Source organism: Mobula birostris, chromosome 5 (assembly GCF_030028105.1).
Source record: "Mobula birostris isolate sMobBir1 chromosome 5, sMobBir1.hap1, whole genome shotgun sequence".
Taxonomy (NCBI): domain Eukaryota; kingdom Metazoa; phylum Chordata; class Chondrichthyes; order Myliobatiformes; family Myliobatidae; genus Mobula; species Mobula birostris.
This window is the reverse complement of record NC_092374.1, coordinates 33,321,833-33,349,725: the sequence shown is the minus strand read 5'-3', so window position 1 is coordinate 33,349,725 and position 27,893 is coordinate 33,321,833. Positions and strand designations below refer to the sequence as shown.

General features: G+C 40.3%; 1 long non-coding RNA gene across 3 annotated transcripts; it reads right to left on the bottom strand.

The window, feature by feature from the left end:
• Positions 1–27,888, bottom strand: LOC140197616 (uncharacterized). Of its 3 annotated transcripts, none has more exons than XR_011885977.1 (4): positions 27,804–27,884; positions 24,112–24,165; positions 18,365–18,444; positions 1–106 (listed from the first exon to the last, which is right to left on the bottom strand). It is a non-coding gene; the product is annotated as an uncharacterized lncRNA (long non-coding RNA). The 3 variants fall into 3 exon arrangements; XR_011885976.1 differs by lacking the exon at positions 1–106 and adding an exon at positions 10,929–12,794 and having other exon boundaries at positions 27,830–27,888; XR_011885975.1 differs by lacking the exon at positions 1–106 and adding an exon at positions 10,929–12,794.
• Positions 27,889–27,893: the final 5 nt, after the last annotated feature.

The window sequence follows — 27,893 nt, the reverse complement described above, 5'->3', positions numbered from 1 at the left end:
CTCAGTGGCAACATTCCTCCCTCTGATTTAGAAGGTCACCGCCTCCAGCTCTGTTCAACATATTTCAGCGTGTAAGCAAACGACAGAATATTATACTCCTGGAATCCTGAAATAAAAGCAAGCAAACAAAAATTAGTGACACGCTCACCAGATCGGGAAATATTTGTGAAGAATGAAAGATGATGTTATCACTTTATATAAGGTGACCAGAGTCCATGCCCGACTTGCCGATACACAAATTTATGGTTACCTATTTTAATTCACAGTTCCACTCTGACCTTCAGGGTCTTGGCTTTTAACACTGTCCCATTGGAGGTCTATGTAAGTTCAAGTGACAGCTTAGCTATTTTGCAACATTTAGGGTTTTGGCATTGACTTTAACAGCCTTAGGATTGACCTCCCATTTTTTCCCTGACACGTCAATAGCTAATTATATAGGTTGGGTACGTCAGACCCCATGGGAAGGGAGGAAATGCAAGCTGGTGCTTAGGACAGGGATCACTTAATTGTACTCAGCTGGTGAAGTAATACACTGCTATTGCACTTGTGATTTGCTCCCATCACATTCCTAGGTAACTTGAGAGCTCAGCTCACTACAAATTTATTATTTTTCCTTGTGACAATCACGTCCTAAAAATCCATAACAGTGATGTAGATATGTGAAATCAAAAATCTTCACAGTTAATTGGGACTTTAAATAAATTAACTAAATATTTTGAAAAGTCTTCCTCTCAGCAGAGCTGATCTCAAAACTACTATCACAAAATGTGAGGAATGTAATAATTTTTACCAACGAAATTACTTCCATCAGGGAGAGTATAATTATAAATTTTGGTAACCTCTGTAGCTAACCTCTTAAGAAAGCAGCAACCATGTCAAAATTTACAAGTATTTCTAATTCAGAACTCGCCAAGTTTGTAACCAAGAGTGAACAGTCTACTTGCTGTCTTGATCCTGTCCTACCATTTTAAAAGAGTTCTAAAAACTCTTTTAAAAGCACTTTTAATTTTGTTTGGAAAATTATTAACACATCCCCTGAAACTAGATTTTCCAGATGCCTTCAAATCTGCGCGGTCACACCCCTATTTAAAATGCCAAACCCTAATAGTGAGGTACTAACTAACTACAGGCTGTATCAAATCTTCCCTCTGAGGCAAGATTCTTGGGGAAGTAATTTCCAACCAACTGAACTTTCTGAATGAGAACAATATTCTAGAAAAGCTTCAATCATGTTTTAGAGCAAACCACAGCATGGAGATGGCACTTACCAAAATTGTCAGTGACCTTCAGCTTAGCACTGATACCAACAGTCTCAGTTCTAATTCTTCTAGATCTAAGTGCTGTCTTCACAATTGACCACAACATTCTCCTAGATCACTTTGAGAACTCAGTTGGCCTATCTGATAGTGCTCTTAATTGGTTTTGTTCATATGTATTAGAGAGAAAAATTTTGTTTGTTTTGAAGACCAGTTTGCTGAGTTACAATGTATCTTTTGGTGTTGGTTGGAAGCTGTTTTGGTCCCCTGCTTTTCTTCTTACACATGGAGATATCATTAGAGAGCATAAACTTGACTTTCACGGTTATGCAGATGACACACAATTGTACATCTCCGTTGAGCTTGACAATGATAACACCCTATCTTCTTTGACTGCTGGTTTGGCTGCCATAAACAAGCAGTAATTTCCTAAAAGTAAATGAAGATAAAACCGAAACAATTTTGGTTGGTCTCAAAACCAAAAGAGATAAACCTGATTTGGGAATTTGGCTTCTCTTATAAAATCAGAAGTAAATAGCCTGTGTGTAATCCTTGATTAGGTTTGAATTTTAAACCCCACATAAAGGAAGTGACCAGAGCAGCATTACTACACAAAGTAATATTGCAAAGGTTCATCACATAATAATGCTGAAAAAACTAATTCATGCCTTTATATCGAATAGACTAGATTATTGCAATGAATTTTTACTGGCCTTCCGAAGCAATCCATTAACAAACTTCAACTCATTCAGAATGCAGCTGCTAGACTTTTAATTAAAACCAGGATTAGGGAACTTATCACGCCTATACTAAGCTTCCTGTTTCCTTTAGAATTAATTTTAAAGTTCTGTTCCTTGTTTTTAAAACTCTTAATTGTCTTCTGCCAGTCTTTTAATTTAAACAATCTGTCTCAAAAGATAATTTTTTTTTGAACTATGTTCCTAAGCTATGGAATTCAATACATAAAACTATAAGGGATGCAGACCTAGCGGACACTTTCAATGCCAGCTCGAAACCTTTTTATTTAACCTAGCTATTAACTAGAATCTATTTGTCTCCTATTTTCATATTTATTTTTATATTATTTTCGTGTTTGTACTTTTATCCATTGTAAAGCACTTTGAACTGCATTGTCTGTATGAAAAGTGATCTATAAATAATATTATTATTTAGAAAGTTTTATTTTGGAAGAAGAATTAGTCTGCAATGATTTGTTGAATTCTTACATTTCAAGAAACAATAAGATACATTATCTTTTGATTCTTAGAATGGGTTTCATTAATGAAACTTGGCTGGTTAAGTAGTCTACATCAAGGCCCAAGATCGATTGGAAGTTCAGAAGTTGAGACCTGATGGCAGGAGCCTGGGTCTGTGAACCTCTGAGAGTCTGCTGGCAAACCCAGGGCCCAAAGTCTGTGAATCCGTGAGTCTGTGGGAAGCTGCAGGCCGAAGAAGACAGCCTGTCCTGGCAATGGAGGACTGTGTATGTGTGTTGGTGGGAAGGAGGAATGGGGCTTGTTTTGCTGTTGATGCTTAGTATGTTCTGTTTTGTTGTGTTCTGTGTTGTCCTGCTGAACACTGTGGGCATGCTAGTTAGTGCTGGAAGGTGTGGCAACACTTGTGGGCTGTCCTCAGTATATCCTTGGGCGTGTTGGCTGTTAACTCAAATGACACAATTCACAGTAGGTTTCGATGTTCTTATGATAAATAAATCTAAATCTAAATGCATCCCTATTATCTTCTTGTTGTTGCTTTCTGTGCCATGATGCATCAGGCAACAACCTTGCTGTTTCTTTAGCATTTTGTCTGTTTTTTTTAAATGACACTGAGTTGCTAGATTGAAGCTCAACCCCGCACGATGGAAAGTGTGCAAGGCACTGGCCAGATTCGAACTCAGGACCACTTGCCTTGAAGTCTGGAACTGATGCCACTAAACCAGCAGCCAGCATTATCTTCTTGCTCATCTTTTATCATATTCCTGGCTACAAAATGACATAGTGACTCACTACCGACCCTGCTGAGTGTTTCCAACATCTTTTTGATTTGATTTCTGAAGAGTATGATTGGTTTTTAATCACCTTCTAAAAAGGCCTAGAAAATCATCTCGTTGCACAGAAAGACTGCAGTGCTTCAGAACAACTAAACAAATTAAATTAGATGAACCACCTAGTGTTGAGCTAGAAACTCAAAGCAACAACATTACACTCAGCCTTGTTATCTTGCAATACCCTTATCACAAGCATCAGGGCACTCGTATCTAAATTGGAAGAACAATCCAATCAAAATGGATTGCTCTCATTGCAGCCCGACATCACCTCAGGCTTGCCATCATCTCAGGTTCATCAACCTCTCAGGCTCTTCCAAACAGAAGCAAGAGATGCAGGCTCTGTAATTTTCCATGTTATACAGCAGTTGAGAATATGATATCAAGGGCAGAGACAGGAGGGAGGGGATCCTCTATGTCCAAACATCACATCTAGCTGAGTCCTGAATCACCAACTTCCCATATTGTTTTTGAGGTAAATTACGAAAGAACCAAAATGACTGGGAAAACAGCTTGAACTCATTCTCTTTAATCTACCATAGCATGTGAAATAGCCTTCTATGTTCCTTTCCAGTCCTGATGAAGGGTTTCGACCCAAAATGCCAACTACTTATTCCTCTCCATAAATGTTGCCTGACCTGCTGAGTTCCTCCGGCATTTTGTTTGCGTTACTCTGTGTTCAATTATGTTGATTCAGAAAAGATCCAGCAAATACAAAACTGTGTATCTGTAAAGTATTAAGAGCTATCAGCAACAAACAAACTACATCTCACTGCAATCTATATACCCATGGCTTGGCATAGCTGTAATGCTCTAACAAGGAGTGAACCAGGAGACCAACCTTAATTCAGTGAAGAGTCAAGGTGAAAGGAGTGCATGGCTGAAGCATAAAATTGAAGTGTCAATGTACTGAAGATCCAACACAGATCTAAATGCACGCTTTTGGCAGAACTAAATGATTCTACAGTTAATTAATTAGATTAAATCTAGGCAGTCCTACCACATCAAATGGTCAAGGATAATGTACAATTAAATAACCGCTCATGAATATTGTATGGTTGAGGCCAGCATGCTTATGTAACTATACATAAGCATAAATGTTAAATTAATGGGTCATTTTGACCTTACCCTGGAGGTCCATGACATCAGACCGGTTAGTCTTCTGCTAAATGGATCAACTCCTTTTAATATAACTGAGTGTCACGGAAGAAAACAAAGGTAGAGCAGTAGGTGTAGTGTATATGGATTTCAGCAAGGCATTTGATAAAGTACCCCATGCGGGGCTTATTAAGAAAGTAAGGAGGTATGGGATCCAAAGGGACATTGCTTTGCGGATCCAGAACTGGCTTGCCCACAGAAGGCAAAGAGTGGTTGTAGATCGGTTATGTTCTGCATGGAGGTTGGTGATCAGTGGTGTGCCTCAGGGATCTGTTCTGGGACCTCTTCTCTTTGTGATTTTTATAAGTGACCTGGATGAGGAAGTGGAGGGATGGGTTAGTAAATTTGCAGATGACACAAATGTTGGGGGTGTTGTGGATAGTGTGGAGGGCTGTCAGAGATTACAGCAGGACAGCGATAGGATACAAAACTGGGCTGAGAAGTGGCAGATGGAGTTCAACCCAGATAAGTGTGAGGTAGTTCATTTTGGTAGGTCAAATATGATGGCAGAATATAGTATTAATGGTAAGACTCTTCACAGCGTGGAGGATCAGAGGGATCTTAGGGTCTGTGTCCATAGGACAAAAAGCTGCTACGCGGGTTGACTCTGTGGTTAAGAAGACATGTGGTTCATTGGCTTTTATCAATTGTGGGATTAAGATCAAGAGCTGAGAGGTAATGTTACAGCTATATAGAACCCTGGTCAGAACCCACTTGGAGTACCGTGCTCAGTTCTGGTCACCTAACTACAGGAAGGACGTGGAAACAATAGAAAGGGTGCAGAGGAGATTTACAAGGATGTTGCCTGGATTGGTGAGCATGCCTTATGAGAATAGGTTGAGTGAACTTGGCCTTTTCTCCTTGGAGCAACGGAGGATAAGAGGTGACCTGATATATCTGGATGAGGAAGTGGAGGGGATAAGATGTATAAGATGATGAGAGGCATTGATCGTGTGGATAGTCAGAGGCTTTTTCCCAGGGCTGAAATGGCTAGCACAAGAGGGCACAGTTTCAAGGTGCTTGGAAGTAGGTACAGAGGGGATGTCTGTCAGGGGTAAGTTTTTTATGCAGAGAGTGGTGAATGCGTGGAATGAGCTGCCAGCAACCGTAGTGGAGGCAGATACAATAGGGTCTTTTAAGAGATTCTTGGATAGGTACATGGAGCTTAGAAAAATAGAGAGCTATGGGTTACCCTAGGTAATTTCTAAAGTAAGTACATGTTCAGCACAGCATTGTGGGCCGAAGGGCCTATATTGTACTGTAGATTTTCTATGTTTCTATGTTTTTAATCTAAATAGCTCCACTTCAGGCTAGCATGGACACAGAGAACAATGGCCTTCCCTGTACTACAAGCTCCCATGATTCCTTTATTTTGAAAGGCAGGAAAATGTGGATTTAGAGGATAATATCTCAGGTTTTCCTCCCTTTGGAGGAAAAAAAAATCACTGTGAGTTTATCATTCTCCAAGAGGTCCACAACCTTGTCATGATTTGGAGGCTTGCATGCCTCAATGACTTGGAGAGCTATCCTGGCTGGAATCAGGGCTTTATGCTTTGGCTCTTGGTGGGGTCACCCATGTCAAACAGTCAAAGGATAAAGGCCAGGCTAAGAGTTGTCCACTGGTCCTCCAAGTTTGGAGGTTCAGCTCAGGACTGATATCCCTGACTGGTTAAACAAAATTGTTACATAAGCAGCAAAATCCTTCTACATCTGAGTGTGACGGTATTCCTGAGTCTCCAACCAGGACTTGTTTGACTGGCAGTTGTAAAAACTGAGAAGAACCTACTGAAACAATGAAGTAAGAGTCTTGTCAAGCTTTGGTTTATTATGCCCAAGAGGGCTATGGATCATTGGTTGTTGAGGGCATTCAAGACTGAGACGGATATGATGATGAAGCAAGAAAGCAGATGAGGTAGAGAACTGGCCATGATCCTTGTGTTTTTATGTAAGGTAGGTAAATGAATCATGGGCAATAAATAAGTTATATATGTAAACAATAAAGAATGAGCTTGGGAACTAATGGCTTTGTTATATAAATGCAGAGTTTAAACATGGGTTGTTGCTCTTGGACCAAAGTAGAAGGATGAGAGTCTCCTCATGTTTTGCAGTTATTATGCCATTAAATATTAGAAGCAGACGTATTCAGAGACTAATCTTGTAGTTGCGGATTTCCTGGTCACCATCATAGGTATTGCTCAGACAACTCAGCAAGATTACTCCTGATGCAAGCCAATAAATTCATTTGGAGAGGGAGGACCAGGCTACTCAGGTCTTCAAATGGAGACTTACAGTTATTCTACAATAGAAAGTTGATTTAAACAAAATTGTTACAAATAAGGATGCTGAGGTGAGCTGTTATCCCAAGTGTTCTCAGAACAGGTATCCTGATTGAACTACAAATATTATTAAATTCAAAATGTAAGCATTTTTTTTACAGGTAGGCACAACTGCTACAGTTTTAATCTTTAACTAGCTTCCTTAGATGTTATGACCTCCTCATATGTGTACTAGTCTCTGGGATTGCATTAGTTCCACATAACAGAGAACGTCTGGCTCCCATGAGGGATCAATGTATGTTTGATGATGTCATACCACACGATACTTTCAAACAAATGCAAAGTGAATGGTGGTCTGTTCTAAGACACTAACTCTTCCAGTACTTCATGTATTGCAAATAATACCGTCCACTGTAATACAATTATAATCACTTCTGATTTCAGTCTCTTTCAAGTGTACACAGATCAGAATGAGGAAATTACAGCTTATTTTTTGATAATGTTAAATGAGCAATTTATGTTATTGCAGTCAAAATGTAAAAGTAAATGCTGGTGTTGGAAATCTAAAATAACATCTAAATAAAAACAGAAAATGCTGCAAAAATAGGTCAAACAGCATTTGTGGAGAGAGGTAATTACACTTTAAGTTGACAGTATTTAGAAACAGGAAAAGTTAGAAATCATACATACAGCAACTACAAATTTCTGTATCTTGCGATGCCAGCTTTGTTTTTCTCACTTCTCTGTATCCTCATTCATCTCCTTGCAATAATGTCTCCTCCAGACAGATTTGAAAATGCTTTCACCATCCTCTCTCGGCCTGCATCATTCTTATGCTCCTGGACTCCATTTTATCACAAATATTCCCTTATCTCAAGCACCACACTTCATTGCAACTTAAAGTATGTGTGAGTTCTAATTTTTCTGCATTCTTATGAAAGATGAAATGTTAACTTTGTTTCTCCCTTCAGTGTTTCTGAATGACCTTCCATATATTTCCTGCATTTTCAGGTTTGCTGGTGGTATTGCATTGTATTGCTGGCAGTCTGTTTATCTATTCCAAATCCTTAACAATATTTGGTGAGCATACAAAACCTTTGGTGATTATTTACACATTGATATTGCTGATATTTCTTGCATAGGCTTCCCCTAGTGCTCCTGTATCCTCCAAAGGCATGCTGATAGGTTAATTGGTATATTGCCCCTATTGTCAGTGGTTGGCTGGAGAATCAGATGGCCATGTGATAAGCTGAATGGGTTCCTTCTATAATAATTAATTGTAAATATGAGTAGTTGTAAGCTATACAGTTAAAGTTAAACAGATTTTGAGTTGCAGAGAAGGGGAGGGGTAAATTACTCTTGAGGGCATAATGATATATCATGTGTACATATCAACAAAACACCACTTGTTCTCCGTTTGCAGCTGAGTAACCAAAATTCATTATTTACTCTTCTTTTGAAGTTCCTAGTTTTCGATAGTTATTATGGAAGTTAGAACTTGCAAGCACTGTCAGTCCTGTTCACAGCCCAACTTCAAACATATAGCAGTCTTATTGAGTGACAGAACTGGTTGGAGAGGCCCTACTCCTGCTGGAATGTTTTTGTTCTTAATACATTGCTGAGGAGACTGATAAGGTAAATGATAAACTGGGGAATTCCTACATTCTCAAAGAAAGGTATTTTAGGACTGAGACAAGGGGAATGTTATATTCAAGAACTGGTAACACTGATATACATTCAGTAGCTACTTTATTAGGTACAGGAGGTAGCTCATCCACTTCAAGGTTCGACATGTTGTGCCATTAGAGATGTTCTTCTGCACACCACTGTTGTAACACACGGTTATTTGAATTCATCTCCTTCCCATCCACTTGAACCAGTCTGCCCATTCTCATCAGATCTCTTTAATTAACAAGACGTTTTTGTCCACAGAACTGATGCTCATTGAATTTTTTTTTTGCTTTTCACATCATTCTGTATAAACTCTAGAGATTGTTGTGCGTGAAAATCCCAGGAGATCAAGAGTTTCTGAGATACTCAAATCACCCTGTCTAACACCAACAATCATTCCACAATCAGAGTTATTTAGATCACATTTCTTTCCTATTCTGATGTTTGGTCCGAGCAACAACTGAACCTCTTGATCCTGTCTGTATGCTTTAATACATTGAGTTGCTGCCACATGACTGGTGATTAGATATTTGCATTAACGAGCATGTACTTAATAAAGTGGCCTCAGCCACTGAGCATATTTCTGGCTACAGAGCAAAGCATAATATCAGGGGAGAATCCTGAAATGTGAAGATGAGAAAGAAAATAATCCAAGATGCATTTAAATGGCAGAGAAGACTCAGGGGATCATATTATTTACTCCCATTTCTATTTCTATGCTTGTGTGGTTACATTCTTGGCTGATTTTCAACTGCTCTCTTTCGGATGGTGTTAAAGCAAGGTCTGCTGCTCTCTCTTGTGGGCAGGCTTTGGTACTATTTGCAAAAGATCAAGGAAGCTCCCTTGGTATCCTAAACAACATTTATCGTTCAGCTACGTCATTTAAAGTCTATTGGATCATTTATTTCATCAATGTGTTTTGGGATTCTGCTGCATCTGTACCGGCAGCTTCACTTCTCGATATTGCAGACTTCAAAAGTAGTCCTTCGGTTCTGAAGAAACTAGGGACATGCTAATGGCATGGAAAGCAATATATAAAGTTCTTTTTCCGATGATAGCATTATAACACAATAAAGCATTTTGGTATAATTCGCTTGTAATTTAGGCTACTTAGAGGCAAAGTGATTATTATAGCCAATTGCTGATGCCGAGGAATGCAGAGGATGGTTAGCATTATTAAAGTCAAGTTCAAGTTTATTGTCATTGAACCATGCACGTGTATACAGCTAAACAAAATATCATTCCTTCGGGCCAAGGTGCAAAGCACAGTACATAGGGTCACACACAACACACGTAGTTACACTCCAGCCGGGGGGGGGGGGGGGGGGGGTTGCAGGCCATTCAGATAGAGTGTATGTGTGTGCTAGGTGGCAGCAGTATGTTAAGAAATCTAACAGCCTGGGGAAAGAAGCTGTTACCCAGCCTAAAAATTCTGGTCCTTATGTTGCAGTAGCTTTAGTCTGACAGTATGAGGTCAAAGAGATTGTGGTAAGGATGGGAGGGTTCTTCGGCAATACTGGAGGCACTGTGTACGCAGCGCTTCCGATACATGTCCTGAGTGGGGGGGTGGGGGAAGAGACCCTGATGATGTTTTCAGCAATCCTCATTATCCAATACAGGGTCTTGCAATCTGATGCATTGCATTTCCCATACCAGACAGTGATGCAACTGGTCAGGACAATCTTGATAATGCTCCAGTCGAATGTGGTGAGAATGGAGGAGGGCAGGGGTAAGCCTTGCTTGCCTCAGTCTCCTCAGGATGTGGAGGTGCTGCTATGCTATCGAGCTAAAGGGGTGGCATAGAGGGACCAGGGGAGATCATGAGTAAAGAGCAAGCAAAGAAACTTGGTGTTCCTGACTCTCTCCATGGAGAAGCTATTGATGTGCAGTAGAGAGTGAACAGCCTGCATCTCCCTGAAGTCCACACTCATCTGCTCAGTCTTGTCCAGTTGTGACTCGGATGTTCTGTTTACACCATTCTACAACTGCACTACCTCCTCCCTGTATGTTGTTTCATCATTGTTACTGATGTAGCCAACCACTGTTGAGTGATCAGTGAACTTAATGATGTGGTTAGAACTGGATTTGGCAGTACAGTCCTGTGTTTGCAGTACGAGCAGCAGGGGAGCAACCATGCAGCCCTGGTAGGGGTGATATTGCTCAGTGTGATGGAGCCAGAGATGCTGCTGCCAATAAGAAATGACTTTAGTCTCTTTGTTAGGAGGTCCAAGAGCCAGTTACAGAGAAAGGTATTGAGACCCAACACAGAGCATTTTCTCCCAGCTTCTGGGGAATGTTTGCATTGAAAGCAGAACTGAAATCAATGAACTTCTGATATAGGAGACAACATTGTCCAGGTTTGATAGGACCGTGTAAATCTTACCTTATGATACTACTATTGGAAGTGGCTTGCAGCACAGGAACATAAAATATGGAGACCAGGCATTAATGCTTTAGCTCATGTTCATGATTTCAAGAATTAGTATTTAATGGTTTAAAAATTTTTAGATTTGCTATATTTTCAGAGCCGGCAAATTGGTAAGGTTTACAGAAATGATACCAGTTTTAGAAGGATGCCCATTGGCATGTTATTAGAGTCTCATTTGAAGATTACATTGACATGCCAATGAAGTACATGCATTAGAAATGTTTAAGCATTCATGAAGAGAGATAAAATTATTCCTCAGCACAATATATTTCCAAAAAGCAGAACAAGTTCTCTTAATATCTAGCCATTAACACCTTCAGCAAGAGGTAACTTGTAGACCAATGTTGTTTCACTTTCTCCCAGGGGTGAAATAAACACTTATGTTTGATACTATCTTTGGATAACCTTGCTGAGACTAAAGGTACACATATTCTTAAAAACATCATCTTTTGAAAGATACCTTAAATGCGCCTTTCCTGCCACAATACATCATAAAGCCTCTGAAATGAAAAGTTGAGCAATGCAAGCCATACAGGTCCCACATTTGAATCTGTGTCCATGTTGAGTTAGTTGATTTCCATTGGCTGAATGTAGTAGTGCTATAATTGATTTGGTAAATTGGTTTATTAGGGAAAGTGCAGTTCAGGTAGACAAAGATCAAGGATCAACTTTATTCACCATACACACTTAGATGTATTAGGAAATCCCTGTGGTGTGCTGGCACCACAAGCAACAAAATGGCAACATTAAACAAATATACAGAATATATATAAAATAAAGTTAGAAGCATATAGAATAAAATGTGCATAAATACATAAATACCATGTATTTACAATGTAAGCAGCACTATAAAAAGTGGTTTAAAGTTTTTACAGTGACAGAGATAATAGAGGGGGTGGGGGCTAATTAGAATGGCTGATCAGATTAACTACCTGGGGAAAGGAACTTTTAAGATGGAGTGGGTGTTTTTGGTTTGTTTTAATAGCCCTGCAGTGCTTTCCAGAAGGAAGCTTTTGCAAAAGACAGTTTTCTGGGTGGGTAATAATCACAACTTTTTCTGCCTGTTTCTTTATCCGGGACACATACAAGTTCTGCAGTGATGATAGACTGAAGCCGATAACCTTTTCTGATGTCCTGACAGTTTGCTGCATTATTCATATACTGCGAGAGGACCAAACCAGACAGTAAAGGCTAATGTGAGGATGCTCTCTATGATGGCAGTGTAGAATTGTACCAGTATGTTCTGGAGAAGATGGAATTGCACTAACTGACACAAGAAGTATATCTTCTGCTGAGCCCTCTTATTAATGGAGGAGATATGGTTCTCCCAGACAAGGTCCAGGAACCTGAATGTTAAAATGAAGAGTTGTTAATGATAATTGGTTGGAGAAGAGACTCATTTCTCCTGAAGTTGATATACATCTCCACAGTTTTGAGGGCTTCCAGTTCCAGATTGTTGTGATTGCACCAGGACATCAGCTTGTTTGCTTCCTGGTGGCATTTGGATTCATCACCTCTGGTGATTAGTCCTATGATGGTGGTGTCATCTGCAAACTTATCAGATTAACTGATGGATTGCTGGAGACACAGTCATTGTTACATGGAGAAAACAGGAGAGACAGTAAGGTGCAAGGTCATAATGAGGTATATTGTGAGGTCAAGAGTGCATTTTATCGATCCAGGGAATCATTCAATTGTCTCATAACAGCTGGATAGAAGGTATCCTAAATCCTGGTAGTATGTGCTTCCATGTGTTTGTATCTTCTGGGGAAGAGGAGAGAATGTCCAGAGTGGGTGAGACTACTTGACTAAGGCAATGAGAAATGTAGACAACATCTGTGGAAGTGAAGCTGGTTTCTGTGATGTGCTGAGCTGTATCCACAACCCTCTGCAGTTTCTTGCAGTCTTGGTGACTTAATTTTGGTGTATAAGAGACACACATAGAGTGGACAGCCAGGAACCTTTTTTTCAGGGTGGAAATAGTTATCATAAGAGAGTGCAAGTCAAGTTAAGTCAAGTCAAATTTATTTATATAGCATATTTAAAAAAAACCCACGTTGACCAAAGTGCTGTACAGATCAGAGCAGAATAGCTAAAATTACAAATACAAGAAACACAGACATTACCAACAAGGGCAAACAGCTTATAGGCACAAAAGAAACAACGCAAGGGCCTAGGCACAAGCCAAAAATCAGCCACATCAGGAGGATTCAAACACTAGTGAATAAAAGTAAGATTTGAGCCTGGATTTAAAAGAGTCGATGGAGGAGGCAGATCTGATAGGAAGGGGAATGCTGTTCCTCAGTCTAGGGGCTACAATAGCAAAAGCGCAGTCACCCCTGAGCTTAAGTTTAGATCATGGGACAGCCAGGAGCCCCAAGTCAGCCGACCTGAGGGACCTGGAAGTAGAATAAGGGGCTAGAAGGTCTGTGATATAACTGGGGGCCAGCCCATTTAGGGCTTTATAAACAAACAGGAGAATCTTAAAATCAATTCTGAACCATACTGGCAGCCAGTGGAGGGAGGCCAGCATAGGAATAATATGGTCCCTCTTCCAGGTACCTGTCAGGAGCCTAGCTCTGGCATTTTGGACCAGTTGCAGACGGGACAGGGATGACTGACTAATCCCAGTATACAGGGAATTGGAGTAGTCCAAGCGGGAGGATATAAGGGCATGGATGACTTTCTCGAGATCTTTGAAAGAGAGAAACTGCTTGATTTTGGCAATAGTATGAAGCTGGAAAAAACTAGCTTTTACTACTGCATTAACTTGGTTGTCAAACTTAAAGGTGGAATCAAATATCACACCAAGGGATCTAACATGGGGTTTGACAAGGGTGTACAGGTTACCAAGACTGTTGGTAATCACTTTGATGGAGTCAGGGGGGCCAAATATAAGGTGCAAGTATAAAGTGATTGGAGGAAAGTATGGGGGGAGGATTTCAGAAGTAGTTTATTTTTACACAGAAAGTGGTAGGTATGTGGGATGTGCTGGCAGGCGTGGTAGTACAGATTTAGGACTCAAAAAGAAAAATCAGGGGTATGTGGGAGGGAAGGGTTATATTGATCTTAGGGTAGGTTAAAAGGTTGGCACAACATCATGTACAAGGGCCGTACTGTGCTGTACTTTCTATGTTCTAATACCACATAGCATCCCCAATAATCAGCTATTATAGAGAGTTTTTAATCAGAAGCAGAATATAAAGGTCCATATAATAAGAAATATCCAGTCTGAAACAGTAGATTACAACATTGAATATTTTATCTAGGTGTTAGCTGCAAATCTTTACTTTTTTTTCTGTGACCTATCAGTGAATGTTGAACTGAATATCAAAAAATCTGCAGGTGCTGGAAGTCTGAAATAGAAATAGTAGGTATTGGAAAATGCTCAACATTACAAGGAGCATAGGGGAAGAGAGAAACAGAATTAATGTTTTAGGTCAAAGGCCCTTCATCAGAACTGAAGAAATGAATATTGCAGCGAGGGGGAAGGATGAACAGAACAAAGAAAATATTTATGATGGAGTGTAGATCAAAGTTTTCAAATCACATAGTGCCCTTTGAGTCACTGATCAATAGATGAACAAGAACATTTAGAGAGAGAATACAACATAAAACAAAAACCCACTGGCACTCTGAGAGGGGAACGCAGGAGCTGCTGAAATGTAAATATCGTACATCAAAACTGCCCTGGGTATTTCCAGCATCGTCAGAAAACAAATAAAATTGTAAATGCTGGAATCTGAAACAAAAGCAGAAAAACTAGAAGAACTTGGTCAACCAAGATATATCTGTTAGGGAGACAAAACAGTGGAAGACCTTTCACCAGAACAAGGGAAGGAGTGACACACACAAAATGCTGGCGGAATTCAGCAGGTCAAGCAGCACCTATAGAAATGAATCAAGTCTTTTTTTCCTCACTTTTCTGCTTAGTAGGTTTTTTTTGTTATCACAAATTTTTTTTTCAATCTTTAAGATAATGTCTTTTTTGAGAATTGTAAGTGTTGTTACTTCAATGTACTCATGTTATTTTTTCTGTATAATATAACAATAAAAAGATTTGAAAAGAAAGAAATGAATCAACAGACAATGTTTTGGGCCAAGACCCTTCTTCAGGACTGGAAGGATGGAGGAGGATGCCAGAATAAAAAGATGGGGAGGGGAAGGAGGGCTATTTATCTAGTAAGTGATAGGTGAAGCCAAGTGGGTGTGAAAGGTAAATGCTGTAGAAGAAGGAATCTGTTAAGAGAAAGGGAAGAAGGAGGGACACCAGGGGAAGGTGAGGAGAAGAGGTAAGAGACCAGAGTGGGGAATACAAGAAGAGGGAAAAATTTACTGGAAGGAGAAATCAGTGTTCATGCCATCATGTTGAAGGCTACTAGACGGAATATGAGATGTTACTCCTCCACCCTGAGAATGGCCTCATCATGGCAAAAGAGGAGGCCATAGACTGACATGTTGTAACAGGGATGTAGATTGGAATTAAGATTGTTGTCTACTAGAAATTTCTGCTTTTGGTGGATGGAGCGGAGGTGTTCGACAAAGTGGTCACCCAATTTACTACGCAAACAACAGGAATTCTGCAGATGCTGGAAATTCAAGCAACACACATCAAAGTTGCTGGTGAACGCAGCAGGCCAGGCCTGAAATGTCGACTGCACCTCTTCCTACAGATGCTGCCTGGCCTGCTGCGTTCACCAGCAACTTTGATGTGTGTTACCCAATTTACTATTTCCAATTTACAGGGGGAAAAGCTGTGAGATGTAAGACAAAAGACTACTTAAAGATATAGTAGGTTAATGTGATAAGAAACATGAGTACTAACTGTTAGAACGGCATTTTAAAGAAATGATGTGAGAAGGGGACCCAAGAACAGCAAACAATGAGAGAGCAGTTGATATGAAGTTGAAAAAAATCAATGTTAATTCCAGAAGGCCGCAAAGAAAATAATTAAGAAAATGTTTTTCTTAACTATAACCAAATGAACAACATCCTATCTTGTGCCTAGGCAATGTGTTCTGGTATAGAATAAGCACTGAATTTTTCATCTTCAGATAAACTGTTTTCACTATCTAGTTTTTGCAGGGTTAAAATTCTCTCTACTGTCATTAAAAGATAACTTGTTAGAAAGGCAGCTACCGCATTCAGAAATAACAACCAATTGTTGATTAATTCAAATGATAGCTTTAAATAAGTAAAATGTGAATGTGTTTGAATTATATTTCAGAATCAGAAACGGGTTTATTATCACTGGCATGTGACATGAAATTTGTTAACTTAGCAGCAGCAATTCAATGCAATACATAATCTAGCAGAGAAAATTTTTTTTAAAAACGTGCAAAAACAGAAATACTGTATATTAAAAAACAGGTGAGGTAGTGTCTAAAGATTCAATGTCCATTTAGGAATCAGATGGCAGAGGGGAAGAAGCTGTTCCTGAATTACTGAGTGTGTGCCTTCAGGCTTCTGTATCTCCTACCTGATGGTAACAGTGAGAAAAGGGCATGCCCTGGGTGCTGGAGGTCCTTAATAATGGAAGCTGCCTTTCTGAAACACTGCTCCCTGAAGATGTCCTGGGTACATTGTAGACTAGTACCCAAGATGGAGGACTAGATTTACAACCCTCTGCAGTTTCTTTCAGTCTGTGCAATAGCCCCTCCATACCAGACAGTGATGCAGCCTGTCAGAATGCTCTCCACGGTACAACTATAGAAGTTTTTGAGTGTATTTGTTGACATACCAAATCTCTTCAAACTCCTAATTAAGTATAGCTGCTGTCTTGCCTTCTTTATAACTACATCGATATGTTGGGACCAGGTTAGATCCTCAGAGATCTTGACACCCAGGAACTTGAAACTGCTCACTCTCTCCACTTCTAATCCCTCTATGAGGATTGGTATGTGTTTCTTCATCTTACCCTTCTTGAAGTCCACAATCAGCTCTTTCGTCTTACTAACGCTGAGTGCCAGGTTGTTGCTGCAGCACCACTCAATTAGTTGGCATATCTCACTCCTGTATGCCCTCTCGTCATCATCTGAGATTCCACCAACAATGGTTGTATTGTCAGGAAATTTATAGACGGTATTTGAGCTATGCCCAGCCACAAAGTCATGTGTATATAGAGAGTAGAGCAGTGGGCTAAGCACACACACCTGAGGTGCGCCAGTGTTGATCGTCAGCGAGGAGGATATATTATCACCAATCCGCACAAATTGTGGTCTTCCGGCTAGGAAGTTGAGGATCCAATTGCAGAGGCCCAGGTTCTGCAACTTCTCAATCAGGATTGTGGGAATGATGGTATTAAATGCTGAGCTATAGTCGATGAACAGCAGCCTGACATAGGTGTTTGTGTTGTCCAGGTGGTCTAAAGCTGTGTGGAGTGCCATTAACATTTCCTTAACATTTCAAACATTACTGCCAGGAAATGAAACCCACCAAAACAGCCTATTTCAGAATGATGTTGGCTCTTTACCTACACACCATTTTTATCTATCAGTTATAACAAAATCAAAATCATGAAGAGGTTTATAATAAGTGACTAATCCCTACGTACAAAAATCATTTAATTTCTCTTCTGAAATGATGACATCTGAAACCTTTACATCAGTTGTGAATAGCTGACTCCATATCTGGACCATATGGGCTATAAAAGCAGATAGAATTTAATGTAGACAAGTGCCAGGTGCTGCACTTCAGTTGGACCAACTAGGGCAGGTCTTACGCAGTGAACAGTAGGGCACTGAGGAGTGTGCTACACAACAGAAATCTGAAAATACAGGTCCATAATTCGATGAAAGTGGTGTCACAGGTAGATAGGGTTGTAAGGAAAGCTTCTGGCACCTGGCCTTCATAAATCAATATACTGAGTACAGGAGATGGGATGTTATGCTGAAGTTGATTAGGACATTATGTGCAGTTTTGGTCAACTACCTACAGGAAAGATGCAAATAAAGTTGAAAAAGCAGCGAAAAAATCTACAAGTTTGTTGCTGGGTCTAGAGGACCTGAGTTATAAGGAAAGGTTGAATAGCTTAGGACTTTATTCCTTGGAATGTAGAAGATTGAGAGGAGATTTGATAGAGGTATACAAAATTAGATAGGGTAAATGCAAGCAGGCTTTTTCCACAGAGGTTGAGTGGGACTACAACTAGAAGTCATGGCTTAAGGGTGAAAGGTGAAAAGTTTGTTGCTGGGTCTAGAGGACCTGAGTTAAAACTCAGGTGAAAACTGTTTTTAAGAACTGTTAAGCCACAGAAATAATTCTAGTGCACCACAGATTTGTTCTCCAATCTTCAGTGAAAGATTAAAAAAAGTATTAGAACTAGCACTCACTTAACATTATTTAATCACCTTCATTAAGCTTTGAACAAGCATATACAAACCAAATATCAATAAATAATAAATTATAATTAAAACTGTAATTATTAGCTTGTTCCTCAAAAAAGAAAACAAAGAGAAAAAAATAAAAGCGTATGAGCTCTTTTAAAAAGTCCTTGTTTTTGGCTCCTTTATAAGCTATGAATAGTAGTTACCTAAAACTGTCATTCTTTGAAGACTATTCTGTTTAATTCCTCTCTGCTGAAGCACTTCTTTTGGTTTCCTCTTTCATTGGCTGCAATTAGAAATTCATATTTGGTAATTTCATTTAATAAACAGCAGCATTTCAAAATCATGACCAATTACAAATTCTGCTTATATTTGGCATTTTGAACTTCCTCACAAACTTGTTGCCAAGGAAATAACTAATAAGAAACTTCTCAACATATGCCATTATATACATCCAAACAGTGCAAATATCTGCTTAAACTCTTACTTATGGTGCCCATTTTCCAAAGATTGCAACAAAATCTGTACGTTTCAGGTTTATAAAACCTAGAACTTACACACAGCTATATCAATAGTTAACATTTCTGTAATACCAGGGTAATCCTGTTTAGATTATGCATAGATCTTGCATAGATCATGTATAGAATCAGTTTAGGTCCACCCACTCTGCACAAAAAAACAATTTATTTTTGTGCAATAGCTTTTGTTTCTTTTTTTGTCACTTTGTGCCAATCTATTTCTTTTGTGAGCAATTAAAGGGACCAAGATTTTCTTGTGCATGAATCACTTGAAATTAATATGCAGATTCAGCAAGCAATTAGGAAAGTGAATTGTGTCACAGAGTCATAAATCTATACAGCATAGTCTTTGAGTTAAATTGCAAGTGTCATTCATTAGCTTACTTTCCCAGCTGACCCAACTTCTGCAGTCACCTTAAAAAAACCTTCACTGTCTACTTTATCACCAAGTTTGTTGTACTCAGCAAACCTACAAATCATGCCACCTAACGTTCTTATCTAAACCATTATTTTGTATGGCAAACCCTAGCACTGATCCCTGTGACACACACTGGTCACAGACCTCCAATTAGAAAACCAACCCTTCAATACCACCCTCTGCCTCCTACCTTCAAACAATTTTGTTTCCAATTTGCTTACTTACCTGGATCCCATGTGTTCTCACCTTCCACACCAGCATAAGATGCAGGGTCTTCTTAAAGACCATGTAGTACACAGGGTATACAGCTCTGCTCCCATCATTCCTCTGGGTCTCATCTTGTATTCTTATATTGTTCATTACCATATCCGTAATAAGACCATAAGATATAGAAGCAGAAGTAGGCCATTCGGCTCACTGAGTTTGCTCCATCTTTCAATCATGGGCTGATCCAATTCTTCCAGTCATCCCCACTCTCCTGCCTTCTCCCCATACCCTTTGATGCTCTGGCTAATCAAGAACCTATCTATCTCTGCCTCAAATGCACCCAATGACTTGGCCTCCAGAGCCGCTCGTGGCAACAAATTCCACAGATTTACCACCCTCTGACTAAAGTAATTTCTCTGCATCTCTCTTCTAAATGGACGTCCTTCAATCCTGAAGTCGTGCCCTCTTGTCCTAGACTCCCCTACCACGGGAAATAACTTTGCCATAGTAATGTTTTTTATTATCTTTGGCTACTTTATAATATCCAAAATTACATGACTGTACTTTTATTTAATGCAGATTATTTTTTTCTATGCCCAATATGACTATAATAAACAGGGTTCCAACAGAAAAAAAATTGATATAGTCACCCATCAACTGATAAGGCAACACACATTCAGCAGGCCAGGCAGCATCTATGGAAAAGTGTATAGTCAACGTTTTGGGCTGAGACCTGTCATCAGGCCCGGCCTGCTGAGTTCCTCCAGCATTTTGTGTGTGTTGCTTGGATTTCCAGCATCTGCAGATCTTCTTGTTTGTGATTTAACAACTGATAAATGACACTTATCAGGAGGGGACACAAAGAATGGAGCCTGTAATCAGGAGTATCAATTAAATGGGACCTGTAGATCTGACCTATTCTGTTACAAACAATACAATATGGTGAAGTCACCTTTCTTCAGATATTGCCTGTCATCAACTAATATGAGCATGTTGAACCAATACATGTAAGTTGGATATAGAGACATAGAAACATAGAAAATAGGTGCAGGAGTAGGCCATTCAGCCCTTCGAGCCTACAACGCCATTCAGTATGATCATGGCTGATCATCCAACTCAGAACCCTGTACCTGCCTTCCCTCCATACGCCCTGATCCCTTTAGCCACAAGGGCCATATCTAACTCCCTCTTAGATATAGCCAATGAACTGGCCTCAACTGTTTCTTGTGGCAGAGAATTCCACAGATTCACCACTCTCTGTGTGAAGAAGTTTTGCCTAATCTCGGTCCTAAAAGGCTTCCCCTTTATCCTCAAACTGTGACCCCTCATTCTGGACTTCTCCAACATCGGGAACAATCTTCCTGCATCTAGCCTGTCCAATCCTTTTAGGATTTTATACGTTTCAATCAGATCCCCCCTCAATCTTCTAAATTCCAATGAGTATAAGCCCAGTTCATCCAGTCTTTCATCATATGAAAGTCCTGCCATCCCAGGAATCAATCTGCTTAACCTTCTTTGTACTCCCTCTATGGCAAGGATGTCTTTCCTCAGATTAGGGGACCAAAACTGCACACAATACTCCAGGTGTGGTCTCACCAAGGCCTTGTACAACTGCAGTAGTACCTCCCTGCTCCTGTACTCGAATCCTCTTGCTATAAATGCCAGCATACCATTTGCCTTTTTCACCGCCTGCTGTATCTGCATGCCCACTTTCAATGACTGGTGTATAATGACACCCAGGTCTCATTGCACCTCCCCTTTTCCTAATTGGCCACCATTCAGATAATAATCTGTTTTCCTGTTTTTGCCACCAAAGTGGATAACTTCACATTTATCTACATTAAATTGCATCTGCCATGAATTTGCCCACTCACCTAACCTATCCAAGTCACCCTGCATCCTCTTAGCATTCTCCTCACAGCTAACACTGCCGCCCAGCTTCGTGTCACCCGCAAACTTGGAGATGCTGCATTTAATTCCCTCATCCAAGTCATAAATATATATTGTAAACAACTGGGGTCCTAGCACTGAGCCTTGCGGTACCCCACTAGTCACTGCCTGCCATTCTGAAAAGGTCCCGTTTATTCCTACTCTTTGCTTCCTGTCTGCTAACCAATTCTCCATCCACATCAATACCTTACCCCCAATACCGTGTGCTTTAAGTTTGCACACTAATCTCTTGTGTGGGACCTTGTCAAAATAGTCTTCTATAGACATCCTGTAAACTTGACCTTCTGTTGACAATGAAAATACAAATGATAAATTTGGTTACAACTGGACATGCATTCCTCCACACACAGTTCACCTGCAGGCCTCTCCCCCACACATCTGGTTTTGATTCCACTTGCATTCATCTCTCCCCAAATGGTTTACATTATCACCTCCCTTACTTATCAGATTCCAGCATCAGTCAGTAGCTGTGGTGTTTCTGCATATCACACTCCAGCAGCTGTCTCAAACCTTCAGCCTTCCTTCCTCCCATTTTGCTCCATCTGCCTCTCTTTTCCCCTCTGCATCTTCTCCAACCTTCAGCCACCTGCTGTCTCCTAACTCAACCCTCCCCTCCCCTACTTAGCTGTCACCCTTCACCCCTCTTGGGCTCCTGTCACACCATTCCCTTACTCCTCTTTATATCAGCATTCTCCTTCCTCAACTCTTCATCCTGATTTGATCTGAAATGTTAAAACTTTCTTCCACCTTACAGATATTGCTCAACCCACTGAGTTCTTCCAGCAGACTATCTGTTGCTCCAGTATCAGTATAAAGTTAATCCTAGAAATCTGAATTCACTTTTTGGAAGCAGAAAATAAACTTCAAAGGTTGGGAGGTTAACTAGTCATCCAAGAAGACACACAGCAACTAATTGGTATGAAGGGGTGAGTTCTTTAGATTGTATGTTTATTGACTGTTATCACTAATAGTTGCTAAACAAGTATGAATCCAACCATTTTCAGTAAAGATATAATTAGCAGTGCGAGAAAAGGAAAATCTGCTATGCCCTACAGCAGGAGTGTAATACACAGTACATTTTGTCTGAGCCAAATGTTAGATATTGGCTAAAATTAATTTCACAAATATGTCCTATGCTGTTAGCGGTATCTTTCATTTAAAATTAAAAACAGACATTTGCCTTGGATACCCAATTAAGAATCCTAACAATTTGATCCTTGGTGCCTCTCTAGCATTGAATAAGCAAGCTTAGTCAGCTCCCTTAGTAATTTAAATATTATGAAGCTGTGTTTTTCATATTTCTCTGCCAATTTAAATTTACCCTCTGTCAGATGAACATGCTGGGCTTCAGTAAACCCAGCAATTGAAGAAATAAAAAGGTTCAATAGCTAGATCTACGAGATTACTGTATTTTCACATAATTGCTGAATGAAGCCTGCCTGATCTACCATCTGCTCTGCCACAATTGGAAATCCCTAATGCTGCCAATCTTCATTCCCCCACCTCCAACTCTATAACCTTCGCCAATCACTCTGATCTTTACCACACAATGTCAGATCACTCAATGACTTTCATTGATCTCCTCCATTCGTCCCCCGCCAATGGCTTCCAACCTGCTTTCTATCCTGTGGTTTTTCTCTGCAACCCTGCCCCCGCTCCATACTTCAATCCTGCTGCCAGATTCTAACCTAGGTCCTAGATTTGGACCCTAAATTCACCTTGCACATTTCTCTTAAACTTAACTCCTCTCACCTAACTGGCTGAGTCCTTCCAGCATTTTCTGTTTCAACTTCCAGAATGTGAGTTTATTTAAGTTTATTGATGGTTATGATGCTGTCTACTTTTGTAGAGGTTTCTGCATCTAATGCTCTCAGCTGTTTCTTAATATCACGGGCCATCAAAATTATTTGAAGACTAGCTCATATGGTGGTGGGGATCCCAGGTGGAAGTCAAGATGGCTCATCCAACAGCACAACTGGTTGAATATGGCTGCAAGTGTTTCAGCCACATTCTTTAGTCCTCACATGCTGAACTCACCACTATTGATGATGGGAATATTCCTGGATTCTCCTCTTCCTTGTAACTGTTCAATTGTTTATTAGCACTCACAATTGGATATGACAAGAATACAGATTTTTTATCTCATCAGTTGGTTATGGAATTGTCTGGCGATCTTTTGCATTCCTTTTTCTGTTAGCATGCATGTACACCAGGTATTTTTAGGTTTGCCCTCAGCATGCCTTTCTGCATTTGTTATTAAACTAGTGCTGATCCTCTGACTGGTTGATAATGGCAGAGTGCAGGGCATGCTAATCCACGAGGTTATAGGATGTGGAATGCATTGTACGTGGAGGCAGATTGAACTGCAGCCATCAAAAAAGAGCTGGATAAAATGAGAAGGAGAGAAATTTGCAGGGGAGCTTGACTAGCTGCATTGTTTTTAACTAGTACAGCACAGGAAAAAGCCCTTTGGCCGATGTTGTGCCCAAATAATTAAACTAATAATTAAATACTTAACCAAGCTAGTCACTTCTGCCCACATAATGTACATGTCCCCCCATTCTCTGCATATTCATGTGCCAAGCTAATAGCCTCTTAAACACTATCATATCTGCTTCCACCACTACCCCTGGCAGCGCATTTCAAGGACCCACTACTCCACATGCAAATAACTTCTTCCACACATCTCCTTTGAATTCACCCCCCCCCCACCACCCCTCTAATATTAGACACTTGACCCTGGGAGAAAGATACTGGCTGTCTACTCTATTCATGTCTTTCATAATCTTATTAAACATGTTTCTCTGCTGCTCTAGAGAAAATAATCCAAGTCTGTCCGACGTCTCTTTATAGCACATACCTTCTAATCCAGGCAGCATCCTGGTGAACTTCTTCAGCATCCTCCACATTCTTCCTAAAACAGGGTGACCAGAAATGAATACAATACTCCAGATGTGGCCTAACCAGGGTTTTATAAAGCTCTAACGGACTGTAACTTTCCAAATCATAAACTCAACATCTCTACTAATCGAAGTCAAATACCACACATCTTCTTTACCACCTTGTCAAGCAGGCCCCCTCCCCCAGCTGCCTACTACCTCCCTTATGGTTCCACCTCCTTCTATTACCCATTGTGCTTTCCCCTATTCCTTCTTCACCTTTCCTGCCTATCACCTCCTGCTTCCCCTCCCCCACCCCTTTATCTTTCCCCTTACTGGTTTTTCATCTGGAACCTTCCAGCCTTCCCCTTCTCACCCTCCCCCCACCTTCTTTATAGGGCCTCTGCCCCTTCCCTCTTCAGTCCTGATGAAGGGTTCTGGCTCAAAACGTTGACTGATCATTTCCACGGATGCTGCCTGACCTGCTGAGTTCCTCCAACACTAGTAAAGATCCTGCATTATCTTTCTTTACATTTGATCTCCCAAAGTACAGCATGAAACTCCATCTGCTATTTCTCTGTCTGTATCTGCAACTGATCTGTATCTCACTATATCCTTTGCAATCTTCTACTTTATCCATGACTAATCTTTGTACTGCCTACAAACTTTCTAAACACCATCTATATTTTCATCCCGGTCATTTATATATCAATCAATATATCAGGCATAGATGCATCTATCACTGATATATTAGTGAGGACTGGTAGGTTTATTCCTTGTATTGGTTTGCTCACTATCTGCCACGGACAGGAACTGGAAGCTACATCTTTCATTGTGCAAAGGGACCCAAGTGAGCTTGAAGGCCAACATACAGATTCAGCAAATGACTGGGAATGCTGATTGTGCCTTAGCCTTCACAGGAGTGAGAATGTCTTACTGTAAGTGAACAAGGTCCTGGTAAAACTGCACCTGAAGTACAGTTTTGGTCATCTTACCCAAGAATGGATTTAGCATAGAATCGTGAAGATTTACTAGCCTGATGAAAATCAATAAAATTGCAGGATGTTAGTAGTTTATGAAAACAGAGGGTGCTGGAAACTCAGCAGAGCAGAATCAGTCAGAAAGGATCCAGTTAACTGATTAAAGATCTTGGACTTGAAACATTAACTTTGCTTCTCTTTCCACAGATGTTGTCTGACCTGCTGAATGTTTCCAGCATTTTCTGTTGTTACTTATTAGACTGATTCTGGGCGTGACAAGTCTGCTATTCAAGGGGAGATTGAGTAGACTAGTTTTGCAGTCTTTAAATTTAGATGGATGACAGTAGATTGCTCTTACAAACTTTTTTAAAAAAAGGCTTGACAGATTACATACAAGGAGGATGTTTCCACTGACTGTGAAATCAAGGGCTGAGTCACAGTTTGAGAATAATGTGCAGGCCATTTAAAACTGACAAGAGGAGACATTTCTTCACTCAGGGAATGGTGATTTTGGAATTCTCTATCAATTTGGCTCAGTCAGTATGTTCATTCAAAACCAAAATCAGTAGATTTGTGCGCATTAATTAATCAAGGGATATTGCTGAAAAATGGCACTTTGGTGAAAGATCAGCCATGATCAGCAGGTTCAAATGGCCAGATAAGTCTCTGCCACAAAGACTGGAGGAGTACAGACATCTCCAGGCAGTCTGCAAAGATTCCAGTGAGGGTATCAAGGTGGATTGCCCAAGCAGGGGTGGCAAACCTATAGTAACAATTTTGCTGGCATGCAGATTGCAGTGCAGCCCCTCGATTCGTTAACCCCTACCCATAATAAAAAGATACATTATGGTTATTCCTACAGCCAAATGAAGCTGAATTCTTTTTTACAACCCAAAGCAGTGAGATGCTTTCTACAGGAAACGTCTCAAGCATGCTAGTCACCAGCTAGAGTTGCGAGTATTTGTGTCTAGTTGAGAAGACAGCCAGGAATTCCTTCATTATTTGGGACGCTAGACTACTTAATTGGGGCAGTAGGCTGTTGCCGAACAGTTTCTAACTAGCATCAGATGCATGAACTTGTATGGCTGTTAGACACTACACTGTGCTTAAGAGTGAACAGTTTTTAAATACACCAGTTGTATGTGCTTGTGTTCAAAAAGCAGTGATTTTGTGTCACTGATAGTTGGCGAGAACTAAGAAGTAACACTCGCAGTTTCAAGCATTCAGGTTTGGTGATGCCAGAAATGGCTGGGAGTGAAAATAAAAAGATTTCACTTCTCAACAAGTCAGGAACATGAAGAATTTGAAGGTATCAACAATCATCTTAAATGTTACAAAGAAAATGAAGATTGGGAGGATGTAGTCATCAAAAGCATTGTATGAAGGCAGTCCATTATCTGTATTAGGGTCTCTGCTAATTTTGATCATTTAGTCATTCAAAAGAACACAGCAGCGTGTTAGTTGTCCATTGTATCCGACGATAACGGTGAAACCTGTGCAGGAGAGTTTTCAAAGTGGAAAAGCCTTCGTATTGAGACAGTTCTACTCTCTCAACCTCGGAAGTCTGGGTCCCATGGTACAAATAATCATCACAGACTGCGGCCTTCCTTGGTTGCAGTGGATAACCATGACTTCTTCTGTTCCTTATGCCCTTCGCTCTACACAGTGTTGCAGGACCGCCTTCTTGGCTGTTGGATATCACTGTTGATCTAATCTATCCAGTCTGACTTCACATGCCAGATCAGACAAGTTCCTAATTCTCCAGGGTATGAGGTCCCCTGGCTACCCTCACCTCATTTAGCCTGCCTGTCGAAATGGTGTACTACAGCAAGGCTGCTGTCACATGCAAACAGCTATTTGGAGCCACAGCTGAGAGCTGAGTGCCTGGTGGGGACCAAAGATTAGTGAGCTATCCCAGAATGGACACAACAAGCCCCTTCACCAGAGGTACTACCCCTCCCTGAACACCCAATACATGGTATCTTATACTGGATGAATTCCTCTGTCGATAACAATTAGGAACTATACACAGTTTTATTGTATTGTAGTGTTCTAATTTGTTCTATTTCATTTAAATACATAATTAGTTATTCAGTTCAACGATAGCTTGTCTTAGGACAGCTATTTAATGGGGCCAAAATGTGCTGCTGTCACAATTAACTGGAACTGAGGGAGGGAGGGAGGGAGGGAGGGAGGGAGGGAGGGAGGGAGGGAAGGAAGAAAGAAAGAACGAACGAAAGAACCAGGTTGGGAATTAGTCTTTGATTATGTCAGACGGCAGCGGGAAATACTATCAATAAGCAACCAATGTTAATACAACAATGCATCCAAAGTCTTTTCATAGTTCTTAAAGATATAAGAACTCTAAGAACTTAACACTATTCAATCTCTAATTCACATGGGCTTCTGGAACAGCAAAGTGATTTAGGAAATAAGAAAGAAAAAAAACTGCAGACGGTGCAATCTGGAGCAACACAAGAAAATACAACCCCCGAGAAAACGAAACCTGTGACAACTACTCTCAATAACAGAAGCTTCATATCAACGCCGGAAATCGCCATTTCCGTAAACCTTAAAACATCGGCTTTCTATTTGAGCAGAACCTTAACGTCCTAAAACTTAGACCGCTCAAAATAAAAGTATTCTTATACCATCTCTAGCCCTATTTTTAAATGTGTAAGTTTTCAACAAACCAGCGTGTACGACATGTAAAAGCAACCTTAGCAACGCGTTAGGAGGAGATGCGAAGCGACGTTAATGCTGGCCTCCAGCTGAGCCGGAAT